We start from the raw sequence: 21,319 nt of genomic DNA, 5'->3' as shown, positions 1-21,319 counted from the left end.
TGCGTCCCAATGGCTTGTCCTCAGAGAGTCTAGAAACTGACTCACAACACTTATTGCAAAAGATATATCCGTTCGAGTAACTTTGAGATAATTCAACTTTCTAAAATGTCTCTGGTATTGTCCAGGATTAGGTAGCAAATCACCCATATCCGACATTAACTTCTTGTTAGGATCCATGGGTGTATCAGCCGGTTTAGATCCCAACAAGCAAGTTTCCTTTAACAGATCAAGAACATACTTCCTTTGTGACACAACAGTTTCGATACGAGATCTTGATACTTCTATACTCAAGAAGTATTTCGATGGTCCCAAATCTTTGGTCTGAAACTTAGTCCGTGGAAAAAGTTTGAGAATATGAATACCTTTATCATCATCATCTATAATAGCAATATCATCCACATAAACAACAATATGGATCCTACTCGATGAAGTATGACAATAAAACATGGAATGATCCACAGCACACCGTCGAAGACCAAACTCAAATACTATGACACTGAAATGATCAAATCATTCTTTGGGAGATTGTTTAAACCATATAAAGTTATTGAGCTGACACATTAAGCTTGACTCCCTTTGAGCAACAAACCCAGGTGGTTGCTCCATATAAACCTCCTCCTTAAGGTCACCATGCAAGAAGACATTTTTTACATCTAACTGATGCAAAGGTCGGTGACAAGTAGTAGCCAAGGAGATGAACAGATGTACTTATGTAAGTTTGGCAACTGGAGAAAAAGTATCGGAATAATCCAGACCATACACTTGAGTGTATCCCTTAGCAACAAGACAAGCCTTTAGACGAGCCACAGAACCATTAGGGTTGACTTTCATAGTGTAAACCTAGTGACAACCAACCACGGACTTGTCAAAAGGAAGAGGTACCAAGTCCTAAGTGCCATTGTCATGTAAAGCATTCATCTCTTCAACCATAGCACCCCTCCACCTCAAATGAGCTAAGGCTTACGAAATAGATTTAGGAAGGATAATAGATGATAGAGCAATGACAAAACAATAATAGGAGGGTGATAAGGAGTCATAAGAAACATAGTTGGAAATGAGGTGTTGAGTACATGTGCGTTTACCTTTTTGAATAGTGACAGGAGGATTAACATCATGGGAAGTATGATCATCAGACGAGGAAACCAAAGGCATGGTAGTAGAATCTAGAGGGGACTCTCTTCCTTAGAACCTTCGTCGTGAATACACCTGCAAATTAGGATGATGAAGGCGATGAGAAGGACTCGAACTACATGGAGACTCAGATGGTTGGTTGGGAAAGGACAGCAATGTAAAATCTGGAAGATTAGGAAGAAGAGACTCATTGAGCTCAACAACGCTTAGTGATTGGGTGTAATAAGGTGTAGAATCAAAGAGGGTAACATCAGTTGAAATAAAGAAGCGATGCAGCATAGGACTATAACAGCATTGTCCCTTTTGAGTATACGAGTAGCCTAAAAAGACATATTTTATAGCATGAGGATCCAACTTATCCACCCTAGGAGTTAGTTAATGAACAAAGGGCGCACACCCAAATATACGAGGAGGAAGATAAAATAAAGGTGAATTAGGAAAGAGAATGGAGTACGAAATTTTACCACTAAGAACAGAGGATGACATTTGGTTGATCAGATAACAAGCAGTAAATACAGCATCAGTCCAAAACATTTTAGGCACATGCATTTGATAAAATAAAGTGCGAGTGATTTCAAGAAGATATTTATTTTTTCACTCTACAACCCAATTTTGTTGAGGAGTGTGGGCACAAGATGATTGATGAATAATACCAAACTGAGTCATATAAGTAGTGAATTGTGCACTGAAAAACTATTTAGCACTATCACTTTAAAGCGTTCAAACTGGCAAACCAAATTGAGTCTTTATTGTAGAACAAAAGGCACAAAATACATGAAATAACTCATTAACAATCTTTTATTAAATATAACCAAGTCATTCTAAGGTTACAAAGTACCTGAAACCCAACTTGGACATGACCTTACTAGGACTCCATACATTTGAATGAGCTAACATAAAAGGACTTGCACCCCCCGTTTATTGACCTGAGAAGAGAAAGAAACACGATGGTGCTTTCCCAACTGACAAGACTCACAATCGAGACTAGATATAGAACTCAAACTAGGAACAAGACATTTTTTACTTTTCCAATGAAGGATGACCCAAGCGACAATGGATTTGGAAAGGTGTGGCAACAATAGTGTAGGCGGTAGAAGGAGATAGCAGCTCAAAGTGATAGAGTCCACCAGCTTCATGCCCTTTGCCAATCGTATTCCTCGTCTTCAAATCCTAAATAACCACAGAATCAAGGAAGAATGTCACTCAACAATTCATGGATTTAGTAATTTTTCTAACAGAGATAAGATTGAAAATAAATTTGGGAATATATAAAACCAAAGGAAGAGAAATAGAAGAAGTGGGATTTACAGTCCCAATTCCCTTGATTGCAGTAGTGGATCCATCAACAAGAGTAACACATGGTAAATTTGCAGGATATTGAAGAGTAGAGAAAAATCTAGGTATACCAGTGATATGATTAGCGGCAGCGGAGTCTATGACCCAAGGACTAGGACGAGAAGTACTGGATGACAGGCATATTGTGCGCTTACTTGATTGGGCAAGAGATGCAATGGGAAGAGAAGCTTGTTATGACGCTTGATACTGTTGGAACTTGGAATACTCTTCCTTTGACATAGAGATAGTACGTTGTCCCCCACTTGATCCCAGAGGTGAGGAGTCGCTGGTGGTTGCATTGAATTCCCCCAATTGTGTGAAGCCAGTGGTGGCTGCATTGACAACACGTGAAGGTCTGTCGTGAAGATCCCAACACTGCTAAATATTATGATTATTCCGTCCACAATGAGTGCATTTGCGAGGAGTACCTTTGCCTCGTCCGTCTCTACCACTATGACTACTCAAACCACCGTGATAACTTTTGCATTTGTATGGTAGAGAACTAGAATCACTCTGTGTAGCAAAGGCTGTCCTCTTAGAGCTAGATGCAAGAACAGGAGAATGCATGCTAAAGGAAGCACGAAGGACACGAGAATAAACATCCGCAAATGATGGCAACTTGGCACTACTGAGTATTTGGGACCGAGCTGCCTCAAATTCAGGTCTTAAGCCTGCTATAACATGAAGAATTGTCATTTGCTCCCTCTGCTTCTGCATCTTATGAACGTCGGCAGTTATAGGTTGCACGACGTTAAGCGCCTCATGAATACGCTTCATCTCTCCAAAATAATCTGCAATGCTCCCATCTTCTTGTTGTAATTGAAAGTCTGAAGGTACTCTTGTCATAAATCATACATACCTGTAATGTTACTGGAGTAAAGAGCTTGACATAACCCCAAATCTCCTTGCACGTATCTAGATGCATACACATCCGTGCAAGCTGTGGCTCCATTGAATTCCATAAAAGGAAAACAATCAAGACATCTTCCTGAACCCACACGTTTTTCTCTTCTCATCAGAAGACTCAGATTGGAGCAAGTGGTTAGATTTTCCTAATCCTGCTAAATAAATTTGAACAGCTTTAGACCATTGAGCATAGTTCTTTCCATCCAACTTTTTGGTCATTATTTGCGGCAGCGAGGTAGGAAACAAATTTTTGGGATTCATATATTCCATCCCAACACTCACAAATCAGCAATCACACCAAGAAGAACAATCAAAACTAATCAAGACAATCACAAACTATGTGAAGCATTGACACAACGACGGACAAGTTGAACAACTCACCAATGGATATAGTGCTGCCACAACACTCACAGACAGCAACCACACCAAAAACATGAAGAATAATCAATATTCGGGACAATCACAAACCATGTGACGCACTGACACAACCACGGACATGGTGAACAACTCACCGATGGATGTAACACTGCCACAGCCTCACAACTGAACATACGAATGCTACTACGGTTCCAAAAAACTCACAAGGAAGCCTTCACAAACCCTGAACAGAAATTAACAGAATACTGCGAGTGTATGGTTGAAAAAGGTTGAATTTTTGAGCAAACAACTGGCCTAACAGCTTGATAATATAGTCTAAAGAAGGAATCGGAGCATGGCAGAAGAGAAAAAAAAGAAAAAAGTGGCCAGAACTGATCTCATGTGCCGGCGCGTGGGGTCGGACCCGCCGGCATTTGGCTGGCGCGTGGGTGGCCCTTTGCCAATGGGGTTTTTTGGGGTGGGTCGTTGAGGGGTGGGGGGTGGGGATCTGATTATGAGTATATGGTTGGTTTTGTGGTTTAGTATGGGATGGAGGTGGATTAGGGAAGAACAGCTGTGGGAATGGTGTTTCCGGCGACAGCTGAGGGAAATAGGGTTTAGATAGGATCATGCTCTGATACCATGTTAATATTTGATTAAAAATGAATGACCTAACTTGTAGATAGGTCTCTCCCTCTATTTATAATACAAATTTAAATACATTCTAATGACAATAATACCCTTACTAAGTCTCACTAATTAACATACTAACACACTCAATAGTAATAATACTAAAAGACATATATAACCTCTGACAGGTTCTTTAGCTCTCCCAAAAAATAAAATGATGAAGGGGAAAGGAATTAAATGATTTGGTCAAATGTTCAAAGAAATATTTGAAGAATAAAAATCTACGAAATACAAAACCAAACTCGGAATATCCCTCTCACATGAGAGATGTTAGCCCTACAACAAAACAACAAAGAAGATAGTTCGTGGAGCTCCCTATCATTTAGAGGTGTCCAAAAGTGGAAATCCCAAGAAGTAGGCCCATGCCCATTAAAATTAAGGAAGAATAACATTATTATGTGGTACAAATGAGGAAATGAATTGGAAAGCACATAATTTCCCACCTGAGTGTTTTTTGTAAAGAGGATTTAAGACCCATTTGCCACAACAGGTTTTTTATAAGGAATAGTAAATATAAATATGAGCTATACTTTAACAAGTACTCTCCATAGAACATCTTAAACCCCAATTAATATCCCACCTATTAGAATGTGAACTAAAATTTCTTTTTATGGCATTTTTTCCAAAGGGAGTTCTCCTCAAAAGGAAAAGGTGGCAACCGTTTAGACACCAAATTTCCAAGACCCAAACTACCTTCCAACTTAGATCAATCTACATACAATCTTCCATCTAACAAAATTATCCCTCTTCTCTACTACCCTTGACTGAAGGAAATCTCTAATTACTTTCTCAATTTTCCCAGCTACTTGGCTACCCTAACTGGAACCCTAAAAATGGAGAAAGAATAAAGAGGGATACTAAAGAGACAAGCTGGGATGAGGGTGGTATCACCACCTAGTGAAAATAAAACACCTTTTCACCCATCCAAACATTTAGATACCCTCTCCACAATTGGATCCCTAAACCCAAAACCTAGCATTATCCCTTAAAGGAACCCTTAAATATGACAAAGGCCACTCAAGAATGCTACACTCGACTAAGGAAGCCTCTCCAAAGACTTAACACCACTAAGATTAATAAAAGCAACCTTACTCTTGCCAAATTTATTTTTAAACTTGAAACCTTATAAAAAATTTGTAGGATTGTGAGTACTGTTGAGATTCTGATTAAATGAATGACCTAACTTGAAGATAGGTCTCTCCCTTCATTCATAATGCAAATTAAATACATTCTAATGACAATAATACCCTTACTAACTCTTACTAATTAACATACTAACACACTTAATAATAATACTAAAAGACATAAATAACCTCTAAAAATCCTCCTCATATGCACCTAGCTTGTTACAATTAAATTTAACACGAGCACCCCCCAAAGCTTTGGTAAACAAATCAACAAGCTGCATATTAGACTTCACGTAAGTGGTAGTAATAAGCTTGTGCCCAAGTTTCTCCCAAACAAAGTGGCAATCAACTTCAATGTGCTTCTTCCGCTTATGAAAGACTGGGTTGGAAGCAATACGAAGAGCAAGTTGATTATCACACATCAACTTCATAGGCTAAGAATGTGAAAAACCCAATTCTTCTAACACGTTCTTCAACCAGACAAGTTCACAAGTAGTGTGAACCATAGCTCTATATGATGATTCAGCAGTTGGCCTGACCACCATAGTTTGTTTCTTACTCTTCCAAGAAACCAAATTACCACCAACCAAGATACATTACCCAATTGTGGATCTCCGTTCGGAAGGCGACTTAGCCCAATTTGCATTTGTATATCCATGGGTATAAGTGTGATCCTGATGTCGATATAAAATACCTCTCCTAGGTGCACTTTTGAGATATCTCAAGATGCGAATTACTGCATCCCAGTGACTTGTCCTCGGAGAATCTAGAAATTGACGCACAAAACTTGTTGCAAAAGATATATCCAACCGAGTGACTGTGATATAATTCAACTTTCCAACAAGTCTCCAGTATTGTACAGGATTAGGTAGCAAATCACCCATATCTGGCACTAACTTGCTGTTAGGATCCATGGGTGTATCAACCGGTTTAGATCCTAACAATCTAGTTTCATCCAACAATTCAAGAACATACTTCCTTTATGACAAAACAGTTCCCACACGAGATCTAGATACTTCTATACCCAAGCAGTGTTTTAACGGTCCCAAATCTTTGGTTTGAAACTTAGTTTGTAGAAAAAAGTTCTAAATACCTTTATCATCATTACCTGTAATAATAATATCATCCACATAAACAACAAGAAGGATCCTACCCGATGAAGTATGACGATAAAATACAAAAATGATCCACTGCACACCGTCAAAGACAAAACTCAAGTACTACAGCACTAAAATGACCAAACCATGCTTTGAGAGACTGTTTTAAACCATATAGCACCTTCTTGAGTTGACACACTAAGCCTGACTCCTGAGCAACAAACCCAGGTGGTTGTTCCATATAGACCTCCTCCTTAAGGTCACCATGCAATAAGGCATTCTTCATATCTAACTAATGCCAAGGTCTTAAATTTCGTTTTCGAATCAAATTTTGAAGCTCCAAAAGTACGGAAATTTCGATAAAAATTTCAATTTCAATTTGAAAAAACAACGAAAATCAGTAGTAAAACATGGAATTCTTTGTGAAACTTTAAAAGCGGTTAACAAACATAATAATGTAAGTTTTAGAACTAATATATTTCAAGTTAAATACATCTATGTTGTGTATAAGGTGGAAAAGTAAGTTGTAGTATAGTGTGTATCAAACATATTTATAAGATAATGTAATTAAACATATTGACTTTGTACAAATAAAATTCATAAGTCATTTAAATATTATTTATTATACAAATAATGTTAATTTAAACATGAATGGTTAATAAAATGTTGTTGTAAGTTTATTTTGTCATATAATTTCAAAAGCACTTGTAATAATTTTGTTTTGATAAAAATAAATAAAATAAATTAAGAGAGAAATTTCACTTCACTCTTAAATCTCGCATTTGAATTTTGAGGAAATTTCATTGTATAGTTAAAACTTCTACAAGTTTCGCTAAAATTTCGATATTTCGATAAATTTTAGGTGATTCATTGAGATTTTGATGGAAATTATGCAAGACGGAAATTGATTGCCATTTCAATTTTGAGGGTGATGAAAACCAAAAATTTCGACGAAAATTTCTACAATTTCGTGGAAATGTAAGACCATGGCTGATGCAGCAGCCACTGACAAGCAGTAGGCAAGGAGATGAACTGACGTACTAATATAAGTTCGGAAATGAGAGAAAAAGTGTCAGAATAATCCGAACCATACACTTTAGATGCCCCTTAGCAACAAGACAAACCTTTAGACGAGCCACAAAACCATTAGGGTTGACTTTCATAGTATATAATTAGCAACTACCAACCATAGACTTGTTAGGAGGAAGAGATACCAAGTCCCAAGTGCCATTGTCCTGTAAAGCATTCATCTCTTCAACCATAGCATTCCTCCACCTAGGGCTAAGGCTTTCGAAACAGATTTAGGAAGGGCAGTAGATGATAGAGCATACAATAATAACAAGAGTGATAGATGCAAAACATAATATGAAGGGATGTGAGTACAGTGCAGTCATTCCAAACACAAGGAGATTGACTAGGCGTGATCATCAGACACGGAACCAACGTGGTATATCTGGGGACTCTATCCTTGTGAATACACCTACAAATTAGGATAATCAAGACGATAAGAAGGACTCAAACTACATGGAGACTCAAATGGTTGGTTGGGCAAGGATAGCAAAGTAGAATTTGGAAGATTAGGCAGAGGAAGAGACTCATTGAGCTCAAAAGCACTGAGGGACTGGGTGTAGTAAGGTGTAGACTTAAAGAAGGTAACATCGGTAGAAACAAAGAAGCGATGCAGCATAGAACTATAACAACGATATCCCTTTTGAGTATATGTGTAGCCTAGAAAGACAATTTATAACACGAGGATCCAACTTATCCACCCCAGGAGTTAATTGATTAACAAAGGACACACACCTAAATATACAAGTAGGGATATAAATCATACATAAGTATAATGTTACTAGAGCTTAGAAGCTTGGCATCCCAAGTCTCCTTACACGTATCTAAATGCATACACATCCGTGCAATTTGTGGCTCCATCAAATTTCACAGAAGGGAAACAACCAAGGAATCTTCTTGAATCCACACTTATTTTCTCTTCTTATCAGAAGGATTAGATCAGAGCAAGTGGTCAGATTTTCCTAATACTACTAAATAAACCCGAATAGATTTAGGCCATTGAACATAATTCTTTCCATCCAAATTTTGAGTTGTTATATGTGGCAGTGATGAAGGAAACATATTTTTGGGATTCATATACTCCATCCCAACACTCACAAACTTGCAGCCACACCAATGTCAAATAAGAAGAACAATCAAAACTAATTGGAACAATCACAAACTATGTGAAGCACGGACACAACAACGGACAAAGTGAACAACTTACCAACTGAGATAGCCCTGCCACAGCCTCACAATCTTAACTTGTGAACACTGCCACTATTCCAAGAAACTCACAAAGAAGCCTTTACAAGCACGGAACAAAAACTAACGGATTACCACGAGTGCGTGGTCGAAAAAGGTCGGATGTTTGGACAATGTCCAATAGTTTGATAATATTGTCTAGAGAGGGAATCAGAACATGGCAGAGGAAAAAAAAGAAGAAGAAAAGATGGTAAAAAACACTCTCACGTGCTGGCACGTGGGGGCACGTCAGATTGTTTCCGACAATGGGGTTTTGTGGGGGTAGGTTTCGGAGGGTTCTAAGGGAAAAAAAAGAGTCTATCTATTTGCCTACCTTTGGTAGATTTCTTCAGTGCAATCCATAGAAATTCCACGAATCCCTTGGAGGATAAGTCAAACAACTCAGCAGTAGTGTGGAATTAGTTTCTCATCTAAGTTTGAAAAGCATAAAGAGTGTAGACTAGATACAAAGCTTGGTTATGGTTTTACAATCTAAGATCCATGGATCACAGATGGTATCTTCCCATGGCTTTTCACCTTTTACAGTCCTTTAGAACGAACCTTTGATCTCAAGATTTCAAGTCCCATGCTTACATATCTCTATATCTTATAATTGAATATTACTAGTACTACCCACCTACAAAGATTTTTCACATGTTGATGTACAATAGAATGTCATTCGTTGGGCATTTGAGAATGATTTGAACCATATGAAGGGAAACTCTTGTTTACAGACACAAGCACAAGAAAGAACATGGGAATTTCCCATTTTTTGTGTCGAAAAATAGAAAGATGAGTAATGCCTCCTAGAATCATTTGTCCCCCCCATTTGTTGCCTTATATCCTGTTCTTGACTCACTTATGCTATGCCTTCTATCTAGTCTAGCTCTACTAAGCAAATAATTGCTCACTGCCTTGACTTTGCAATTACCATGTTGTATTGTCTTCAAACTGTGGATGAGACACAACCTATTTACCAACAACATTCCTTTTCACATAACCTCTATCCATAGTCCTATATATCAACCTACTCAAAGTATCAATAACTAGAACCAAAAAAAGGGGGGAGATAAAGGATCCCCTTGCCTAACCCCTGTCAAAGTTCTAAGTCAAACACTCTTTAGGTTCCCATTGACAATGATTGAGTAGAAAGAATTTGAAAAGCACACCCTCATCCAACCTCGCGACTTGTTCCATGAAACCATTTTTAGTAAAGATCTTATCCAAGAAATTCTAGCTGATTTCTATTATAAGCCCTCTCAAAATCCAATTCAATTAGTTGCTTCTTATTCCTCCTATGAACATCCTTAATTACTTCATTAGCCACCAAAGTATAATCCACAAATTATCACCACCAAAGTAGAATCCACAAACTATCTTCTCTTAGTGAAAGCATTTGGGGCTTGAGAAATAGCATACTCAACCTATTTGCAAGTACTTTTGCAGCAATTTATGCCCACTTGTAACTAGAACAATAAGTCAAAAATCAAAAATTTTTGAAGCCTGATCATTCTTAGGCACTAAAGTTTATGACGTTAGAACTAAAGCTTTTTCCTTTGACTCTATTTAAATCGAATTCACAAAAGACCTTCAACACATCAGCCTTAACCACATCCTAACAATCATGAAGAAAGGACATGGTAAAACCATCTAGACCTAGAACCTTATCCCTATGCATCCCAAACACTTCATTTCTATCTTTTTCCTCAAAATGCCTTTTCCAACCAACACGTCTAACGACTAGAAATAGGGCTCCACTCCAACCTCTTGAGCCTCAATCATTGGCCTACTTTCAATGTCCTTGGTAAATAAATTGGAGAAAAAATCAGTAATCTCATTTTTGCAATCAATCGAGGATCAGAAGAGATTGCTCCTTCTCCTAACTCTGATTTCATCAATAATATTTCCTCAATGAACACTTGTTCCTTCATTGCCAGGTGGCTAAGGGGCTTTGGGTTATGTTGTTTTCAGTTTTTGGTGAGGTTGCGGTTTTCCCATGGACAGTTGAAGCCTTTTTAAAAGTATGTTAAAGGGTCTTTGAGAGAAGAAAGGAAGGGACATTTCTTTGGAGATGTGTCATCTTTGCCATCCTTTGGACTCTTTAGACAGAATGGAATGCAAGGATTTTTAATGACAAAGCAACCCCACCATGTATCCTACGGGATAGAGTGGTTTTCCTTGAATTCTTTTGGGCTCACTCTTTTAGTTTTCTTTGGTGATTACTATTTTCAGATCTTGAGAGGAATCGGATAGGAGCACTATTATTATGGCACATGTTTTTGATTCTAGTCTAGCTTTGTTTCACAAGTTGAATTTGCATGCTTTAGACTTAAGTTCATTGTGATGTATGTATGGATTTTAGATCTAGTTCTAGAGCGTGCTTTAGAAAATTGTAAACTGGACATAGGATAGGATTTTAGTAGACTTATTTGGCTTAGATTTGTATTGTTTTAGTTTAGATTGCTTAGGGTTGGTTGTGTGGGTTTTTGGTCTTTTGGTCTTTGTGAAATAAGTTTGCATAAAAAAAAAAACATGAAACTTTTGATTCTTACACAAAGCTTGTGTGTAACACAAATTATCTTTGTACACAGTCGGTCCCAAGCCTGGATAAAGGAGTAGAGTTGCGTTAGGTAGCTGACAACTAGCGTAAAACTTGTTATATCTTTGTAACATGAATCCTTAACAAATATTCACTAGGGCATTCTCTACAAATGACGCTTTGCACTTTTACCACTCAAGTGCAGCGATAAATGGACAAGGGTGGATTATACCGAGTCAATCTAGATGGGAGACTTCTTAGCTTATAAAATTAGGATTAGATTAGCACTTTGCAATATAGGAACAATTATGAGCAAAAGCATGGAGATAATGGATACAGTGATTAGAAGGAAAAAATTAACTTAATTTGCCTTCAAAAGACAAAATGGTTAGGGCAGAAAGCTAGAGAAATTGAGAAATAATAATTTAAACTTTGGTATACTGGAAAAGAGAAACATAAAATGGGGGTGGGAATCATTGTAGACAAAGACCTAAAAGATAATGTAGTAGATGTTAAAAGTATAGAGGATAAGATCATAAAAATCAAAATAGCTCTAGGCGTAGAGATAGTAAATGTTATTAGTGTGTATGCTTCCCAAATAGGCTTAGTAGAAAACCTTAAAAGACAATTTTAGGGAGATATGGATAGTATTATTCAAGGGATACCAATGTCTGAAAAGACATTTATAGGAGTTGATTTGAATAGACACATTGAAAAGAGTGATATAAGTTATGAGAGGATACCTAGAGGCCATGGATATAGAGATAAAAATGAGGTCGGTGATACAATTTTAGATTTTTCCATGCCCTACAATTTGGTTATATTGATTACCTGCTTTATAAAAAGAGAAGAACATTTAATAACTTTCAAGAGTGGGCAAATAAAAGCCAAATAGGAATATCCAAAAGGAGATCCCTTGGTGTATGTTGTTTGCAGATGATATTGTCTTAATTGATGAGAGTAGGAGTTGTGTGGAATCTAAGTTAGAACTTTGGAGAACTAGTTTAGAGTGTAAAGGTTTTAGGATAAGTAGGAATAAGACAAAATATATGAAATGTAATTTTAGTTATGTAAGGGGAGTATTGGAGAGAGGATTGAACTTGATAATCAAGAAATCAATAGCACTGGTAGATTTCAATATCTTGGGTTTACTATGTAAGCGGAAAAGGGAAATTGAAGAGGATGTGTTGTGAAATAATGAAACGTGCGGAAACGATCGTGCGGTGCAGAAATCACGATGAATAATATGGAAACACACAGATAATGAAAGCAATCAACACACGACAATTTAATGTGGTTCGGCAGAATGCCTACGTCCACAGGAGCAAGCGGCGGCTGAATTTCACTATCTATAAAAACCAGGGTTACAACATTACATTTATACTAACCCTAAACGTACAAAAGTATTCAAGAATCCCTTAAATACCCCTGTATCAATCTGTAGAAGATTTGCCTCCGTATCCCCAACCTATTGATCTTCCTAGTTCAAATTTCAAAAAACTACATAGAACAAAATCATCGATGGTTTCATCAAACCGTCAATGGTTTTCCTTCATTGGAAGAAACCATCGATGTACCTACATCAAACTTTCGATGGTTTTCTTCCTAATTGGGTACTGGAAGAAACCGTCGATGTACTATGCAAACCGTCGACGGTTATTCTTTAGACCAGCTTCCTAGTTTTCCTCAGTTTGCTTTCTTTGTACATGTGTTCGACTCGATATGAGTCACATACTACAACAATCTCTACCTTTGTGAATATTCACCCCTTCGGAGAAAAGAAAACATTACTCGGAGCTCCACCTGGGACAATAGGTTGGGATGCCTCAAATTTAGCAACTGGAGACGTTAATCAAGTCCAAGCAGTGCTTGAACTTGTCTGTGGTAACAAGCTTTGTCAACATGTCTGCTGCATTCTCAGAAGTGTGAACTTTTCCAAGCAGTAGTTCATCGGAAGAGACCAATTCCCTGTTCCTGTGGAACCTGACATCTATGTGCTTGGTTCTTGCATGATACACCTGGTTCTTTGCCAAATAAATGACACTCTGACCATCACAATGCAACTAAACTCCACCTTGCTAAATACCCAGCTACTTGACCAATTCTGTAAACCACAAAGCTTCCTTGGCAGCCTCAGCCACTGCCATATACTCTTGACTCAGTAGTAGCTAGTGCAGCAAGAGATTGAACCGTGGACTTCCAACAAATAGCTCCCCCCACAAGAGTGAATACATACCCTGTGGTAGATCTCCTGTCATCCAAGTCCCCTGCATGGTCTGCATCCACATATCCCACAACTGAAGGATCACCCTGTTGTCTGCCAAGCATGATGCCATAGTTTGTAGTATCCCTCAAGTATCTAAAAATTCATTTGACTGCATCCCAATGCTGTCGTCCTAGATTTGATAGAAACTTGCTCACCATTTTGAAAGCTTGTGCCAAGTCCAGTCTTGTACAAACCATTGCATACATCAAGCACCCCACTGCACTGGCATATGAGACCTTTGACATGTAGTGAATTTCATCATCTGTCTTCGGGCACTGGGCTATAGACAATCTAAAATGATTTGCCAAAGGTGTACTCACAGGTTTTGCATTATCCATGCTGAGGCTCTCCAACACCTTAACCACAATCTCTTAGAAGCTCTGTCCCTGCGAATCTCCATCCCAAGAATCTTCTTGGCCGTACCCAAATCTTTCATGTCAAATTCTTTGCTCAACAGAGTTTTTAACTTGTTGACCTCGCTTATGCTCTTCGTAGCAATCAACATATCATCAACATAAAGCAATAGAAAAATGAATGAACCATCATCAAAACTCTTCACATAAACAAAGCAATCATACTGACATCTCCTGTAGCCAATCCAAATCATGTAGGAGTCAAATCGCTTGTACCACTGCCTCGGAAATTGCTTAAGCCTATAAAGTGATTTCCTCAATTTGTAGACCAAGTGTTCCTGTCCAGGTTGACTGAACCCTTCTGGCTGTACCATGTAAATTAGCTCCTCCAAATCACTATCAAGAAACGCTATCTTTACATCCATATGCTCCATATGCATATCAAAATGTGCTACCAGACCCAACACTGCCCTGATGGAAGCGCGTCTGACTACAGGGGAGAAGATCTCATCATAATCAACCCCTTTCCTCTGTGAATAACCATTTGCTACTAGACGAACCTTGATTTTTTCTCCTCCTTTTTCTGATACTGCTTTTTTCTTCCTACACCCATTTGCATCCTATCGCTCTCATTCCCTCTGGAAGCTCCACCAACTCCCATGTTTGGTTCTTTTTGCTGGGACTCCATCTCCTCCACTATAGCACCCATCCATCTACTTTTCTCTTGGCCGTGCACTGCCTCTTGAAAAGTAGTAGGATCCCTGCTATTAGCAATGAGTGCATAAGAAATCAGATAATCAAACCCATACTTGGTGGGTGGCCTGATAGTTCGTCTGGGCTTGTCTATGACTCTACTGTAGTGATGCTATTGATCGTTTGAGCTAGGAATCCTTGCATTTTGAACATTATACCTTGAGTCTCTAGCTCCACCTGCACCATATGCTCATTGCTATTGTAATTTTCTGGCACCTGTTTCTCTTCTTCCCGAGTACGCTGCAACATGACTTTCTCATAAAAACTCACATCTCTATTGATCACCACCTTGTTTGCCTTCGGATTCCGAAGCTTGAAATCTTTCACCCTTTTCTGATACCCCAAAAAGATACACTGTGTAAACTTCACATCAAGCTTCGATCTCTCCTCACTAGAAATATGCACGTAAGCTGGACATCCAAACACTCTCAAAGCAGAGTAGTCCACTGCGCTGCTTGTACACACCTCCTCTGCTACTTTCCTATCTAGTGTTGCCCTTAGTTACTTGTTAATCAAGAAACATGCCATATTCACCTCCTTTGCCCAGAAGTTCTTTGCAAGCCTTGCATTCAACGTGAGACATCGAGCTCTTTCAGCTATTGTTCTGTTTATCCTTTCTACCACGCCATTCTGTTGTGGTGTTTTGTGTACTATGAAGTGTCTCTTAATGTCATGCTGCTCGTACAACTCCATGAACTTTGAATCTGTGTATTCACTACCATTGTCAGACCTGAGGCATTTGATCTTCCTCCCGGTCTGGTTTTTCACTTTAACTTTCCACAACTTAAATTTGGCAAACGTCTTTGACTTGTGCCCCATGAAGTACACCCAGACCTTTTGTGAGTAGTCATCGATAAAACTCACGAAATACATATGTCTTCCCCGTGATGCTACCCTTACTGGCCCCCAAACATCTGTATGAACATAGTCTAGAATTCTCTCTGTCTTGTGTGTGGCTATCTTGAACTGCACCCTATTCTGTTTCCTAAGAACACAATACTTGCAGAAATTCAGCTTGCATGTTTTGGCACCCTTCAAAGATTTCTCTTATGAAGCTCCATCATCCCACGCTCACCCATATGACCTAACCGCATATGCCACAAGACTGTACTATCTGACTTAGATTCTATAGCTGCAGCTCCACCTACACTATAGTACCTAGCAGTGTATAGATATTTCCTGCTAATTTCTGCCCCTTTATCACTGTTAAGACACCTGTACTCACCTTCATTACTCCACTTGCAGACTTGTAATTAAACCCATTACAATCTAAAGTGCCCAATGAAATCAGATTCTTCCTTAAATCCGGTTTATGCCTAACATTGCACAATGTTCTAACAACACCATCAAACATTTTAATTCTGATATTCCCTATTCCAACTATTTTGCATGATGCATCATTACCCATTAGAACAGAATCAGAATTTACTAACCTTTAGGTGTCAAACCAATCTTTATTGGGTGTCATGTGATAGGAGCATGCTGAATCCAGGATCCAAGAATCCGTAAGACGATCTGAACCGGTTGAAACGGAAAGCATATCCTTGTCACCGCTCTCTGAGTCTCATTCTTCCACTACATTCGCAGATTTTGATGAACCCTCTTTATTCTATGCATTCCCTTTCTTTTTCTCTGGAAAATCTAGTTTTATGTGCCCCTTTTTCCTGCACTTAAAACACCGTATGCCCTTCTTCTTCATGGAATTGGGCCAAGATTTATTGTTACTCGGTCTGCTCCGGGACTTGCTTCTTCCACGTTCCTGGTTACCCCTCACCACAAGCCCTTCACCTTGTAGATTCTCATCGCTGGCTTTCTTCCTCTAATAAAAACCTAAAAGAGCCATTGTGATCTCCTCCAACTTGAGAGTTTCCTTTCCCCACATCAGAGTTGTAACCAAATTTTCATATGTAGGAAAAGCAGGTAGGGAATTCAGCAGTATCAACGCCTTGTCTTCGTATTCGCACTTCACATCAACTCGCTTCAAATCACTGATGATCTGGTTGAACACGTTGATGTGTTGGTTCAGATTCGAACCCTCTGACATCTTAAGCTCATACAATTTCTGTTTAGGATAAAGCTTGTTCGTCAACAACTTGGACATATACTGACTTTCCAATTTCAACAAAACTGCCGTCGGTGATTCCTCATCCATGACGTGATACATCACATCATCAGCCAGACAAAGCCTGATAGTCGCCACAACCTTCGCTTCCAGTTCCTTCCAACTGATGTCGTCCATGCCTTTCGGCTGCCTTCCATATGACGCCTTCACTATGCCCTGCTGCACTAACAAATCCTTGACCCTTCTCTGCCATAATCCGAAATTCTTGGATCCATTGAACTTGACCATGTCGAACTTCGTAGAAGAAATCCCAGCCATTGGAATGTATAGTTCTGATACCACTTGTTGTGAAATAATGAAACGTGTGGAAACGATCATGTGGTGCAGCAATCACGATGAGTAATACAGAAACATACACAAATAATGAAAGCAATAAACACATGACAATTTAACATGGTTCGGCAGAATGCCTACGTCTATGGGAAGAAGTGAAGGCTGAATTTCACTATCTATCAAAACCAGGGTTACAACATTGTATTTATACTAACCCTAAATGTACAGAAGTATTAGAGAATCCCTCAAATACCCTTGTATCAATCCAAGGAGGATTTGCCTCTGTATCCCCGACCTATTGATCTTCCTAGTTCAAATTTCAAAAAACAACGCCGAACAAAATCGTCGACGGTTTTCCTTCACTGGAAGAGACTGTTAATGTACCTACATCAAACCATCGATGGTTTTATTCCTAATTGGCTACTAGAAGAAACCGTCGATATAACCGTTAATGTAATATGCAAACCGTTAACGGTTATTCTTCAGACCAGCTTCCTTGTTTTCCTCAGCCTGCCTTCTTTGTACATGTGTTCCACTCGATATGAGCCACATACTACAATAGGATGAAATGCATATAGTTAAAGCAGGTTGGAGTGTGTCAAACGTGTTGTGTGATTGTAAAGATTGTAGAATACCCTTAAAATTAAAAGGAAAGTTCTATTAAACAGTTATAAGGCTAGTCATGCTTTAATGATCAGAATGTTGGGTAATTAAGAAAAAATATGTACAAAAAGTAAAAGTTGTTGACATGTGAGTGTTAAAGTGGATGAGTGGTATAACATTAAAAGATAAATTAAGGAAAAAACATATATACAACAAACTAGGCATAGCACTAGTTGAAGACAAGATGAGGCAGGGGTGACTTAGATGGTTTGGGTATTTGAACTGCGTGCCTAGTAGCGCACTTGTGAGGAGGAGTGAGTTATTGTTTTTGGTATTAAAAGGGGTAAGGGTAGACCTAAAATAACCTGGAAGGAGGTAATGAGGAATGATTTAATCGCTCTTAAGTTAGAGGAGGCAAATGCTCTTGATCTGGTAAATTGGTGAAAAAGTACTCATGTAGCCGGCCCCACCTAGTGGGATTCAAGGCTTCTTATTGTTGTTGTTGTTTACTTATCCTCCACCCCCTGTAAATTTTTCTCTCTTGTTAATGGAGTTCTTTTTCTATCCAAAAAAAGAAAAATTGCTATGAGTCAGTCTATGAAAAAGTTTAGAATTACAATCATCCTTTTTAACTCATTTAAATTTATTCTTTTAACTCCAACTCATCATTTCCTTCAAAATCACCTTCTCCAGCTCATTTTTTGATGAAACTGCTTCACCAACTGCATTAAAATTCCCTCTTTTCTATCCAACAAATCAATCTTGTCTAAGATTTCAGTTTCCTAATCCTATTCTCTCCAAGAAATTCCACATTCCACATTCTCAAAACTCCTTTTAAATGATTGAGTTTTCTCATGATCTTAAAACTCTCCCAGCCTCTTACAGGCTCCTTATCCCAATAACTTCTAATCAAAGAATGAAAGGACTTATGATCTAACCACATATTTCAAACCTAAAGGGGGTACCTTGCTTGACTCTAATAAAATAGGGTAGCAATCCCCTGCTGGTCTAGATAAAGAGATTTGGGAAAGATTAGGAGAATCATCCTCCCACTTGCTATTAAACAAGAAGCTATCTAGACGAGACAGCATTATCATAGGAATATCCCTCAACCCACAGTCCCTAGGGAGTTTATCAAACTTCTGCATCCTAGAGGTAAACCCACTTCCTCCAGTCCTTCTTTCTTATCCCCTAGAATTTATACTACACTAAAATCACGCCCAGAAATCTATCTAGGAGATCAAAAACCAAACACTGCTTATAACTTTTCCCAAAAAGCAGATTGAGGAGCAGGCCTAGGAGGATCATAGACTGAAGAAAACTATCCTTGATTCCTAGCACTAATTTCCAACAACATAGAAAAAGAAAAGAAACCTATTAGACTATCAACTCTTGAAAAGATTGAGAGACCCACATAATAAGCTTACCCCCAGCAGCTCCTTGAGAAGGAAAGAACTCCCAATTCCTACACCAACCCTCCCAAACACTCCTAATCAACCTCTTGTCTATTTTCTAGTTTAGTTTCTTGTAGGAAAACAATTTTAGGTGATTTTCTAGTCAAAACTTCCTTAATCAAGCTCCTTATCCACTAGACTGCTCATGTTCCAAATAATTATCTTCATAACTTAACTAATTTGCCCCTCTTATCTCTACCCCCCAGCTAGCATATTTAAATCTTTTTGGACTTTTTTTTTGTTTCATACATTTAGGGGATACAACAACCCTAAGTTCTCTCCCTGGAGGACTGACTAACCTAAACCCATTCCCTCTCAACAACCCTAAGTTCTTTCCCTGGAGGACTGACTAACCTAAACCCATTCCCTATAAAAGGCCTGTGGGGTCACGATTATCTCTCGTACCCCCCACAGGACTAATAGCTAAGACTTATCCTCCCATTTGAACCTGCTGGAGAAAGAACAATGTAAAAATAAATGAGAGGCAGATTCATAACTATCACTACAAGGAACACAGGCGTCGGGATAAAGCCTTATAAGGGTGTCTTACTTTGAGACAAATTGTTGGTGTTAACTCTATTAAAAACAACTAACCAAAGAAATATTTGGCCTTCCAAATGCTATGATATAAAGAAAAAGACAAGTTCTTCTAGATCAAAAACTCTAAGAGAGATCCCCCAAAGATTCCAACAATCCATCCTCCCTATTGGAAGGATAACAACCCTTCAACCTCCCCAACAATTATGCAAGTTCCAACACCTCTCTATCATTTAGGGCTCCATGAAATGGAAATCCCAAGAAAAATTCTTCTCATTTTTTTTTTTTTTTAAAGAAGAAGAAACAACCCCATATGTAATGAAGAAAGTAGATACAAATGAGGGATGTCACAAAAAGATCTGAATCCCCCACCCATGAATTCCTGGCAGAATTACGAAACTTTGCTTGCATCTTCTTTTCATATGAGTTTGGGCTGAAAGGTTTCATATAGGTCCAACATTCAGAATAATTGTCATCATGTGTCAGAGGCGGTGTTAAATTGTTTATTGTTCTTGTCTTGAACAAGTGGTGATCAATGGAAAAGCACTAAAGCATTAGCAAGAGTATTCATAAAAGGCCTCTTTTGCAATGCTCACTTTGCGACAAATGTCTTGAATGGATGAAGTATGTGAACTTGGATCTCTGTGTTTTTATATTTATTTATTTTTAAAAAAAATTGCAACAGGAAAGAAAGATGATGAAACAAGGGCGAACAAGGGCACACTAGGCAAATATTGAGTCGCTTACTAATTGTATGATGTTGTAAACCTGAGATATCTGAATCTGTTACCCAAAGAATAAGAGTTGGGACCAAAAATAAAAGAGAGAAGAGAAAGTGAGAAAGAAAATAGTCAGACAGATGGAAATGATCCACACAGACCAGCTGCACTGATATTTATATTCTAGTTCTGACAAAATGCCCCTGCATACGACAATGACAATAGTGCCCTTGACCCTGTGCCTATGACTGTTTTACATTAATCTGATGACTCATAACCATATAAGATTTACATGTCGGGACCAAGAATGTACCAAGAAAATGTCAAAGAATTGAGAAAGGGTTCTACTTAAAATAATATATTTCTTGTTAGGCTGCATTCTTGGAAAGAAAGTTTGATTTGGTTAATGGATACAATTTCTCTATTTGTCCAGGAAGTGTCTCACATTAAGAATTTATATGCATTCACAAATGAGACACTGGCTGAGTATTCTTACGCAACTTCTCTCCAAGCAACACTTCGATACAATATATTGATGTGTCTTTTGCAAGGGCTTGGTCTTGGGTTAACTTATGGCCTTGCAATATGTTCCTGCGCTCTGCAGCTTTGGGTGGGAAATTTCCTAGTTATGAATGGAAAAGCCCATGGTGGCGAAATCCTCGCAGCCATGTTTGGTATGATGTCAAGTGGCCTGTAAGTATCATCTCCACCCCTAATACTTATCCCTGTTCGTTATTCTTGATTTTCTTTATAAATATTTTATGT

At 38.4% G+C, this 21,319-nt stretch overlaps 1 pseudogene; it reads left to right on the top strand.

Moving 5' to 3' along the window:
• Positions 1-21,319, top strand: part of LOC131149641 (ABC transporter B family member 20-like) — a 48,912-nt pseudogene that overhangs the window by 17,015 nt on the left and 10,578 nt on the right.

The sequence above is a fragment of the Malania oleifera genome, chromosome 2 (genome assembly GCF_029873635.1).
Source record: "Malania oleifera isolate guangnan ecotype guangnan chromosome 2, ASM2987363v1, whole genome shotgun sequence".
Lineage (NCBI taxonomy): Eukaryota > Viridiplantae > Streptophyta > Magnoliopsida > Santalales > Ximeniaceae > Malania > Malania oleifera.
This window is presented reverse-complemented; position numbering and strand designations above follow the sequence as displayed.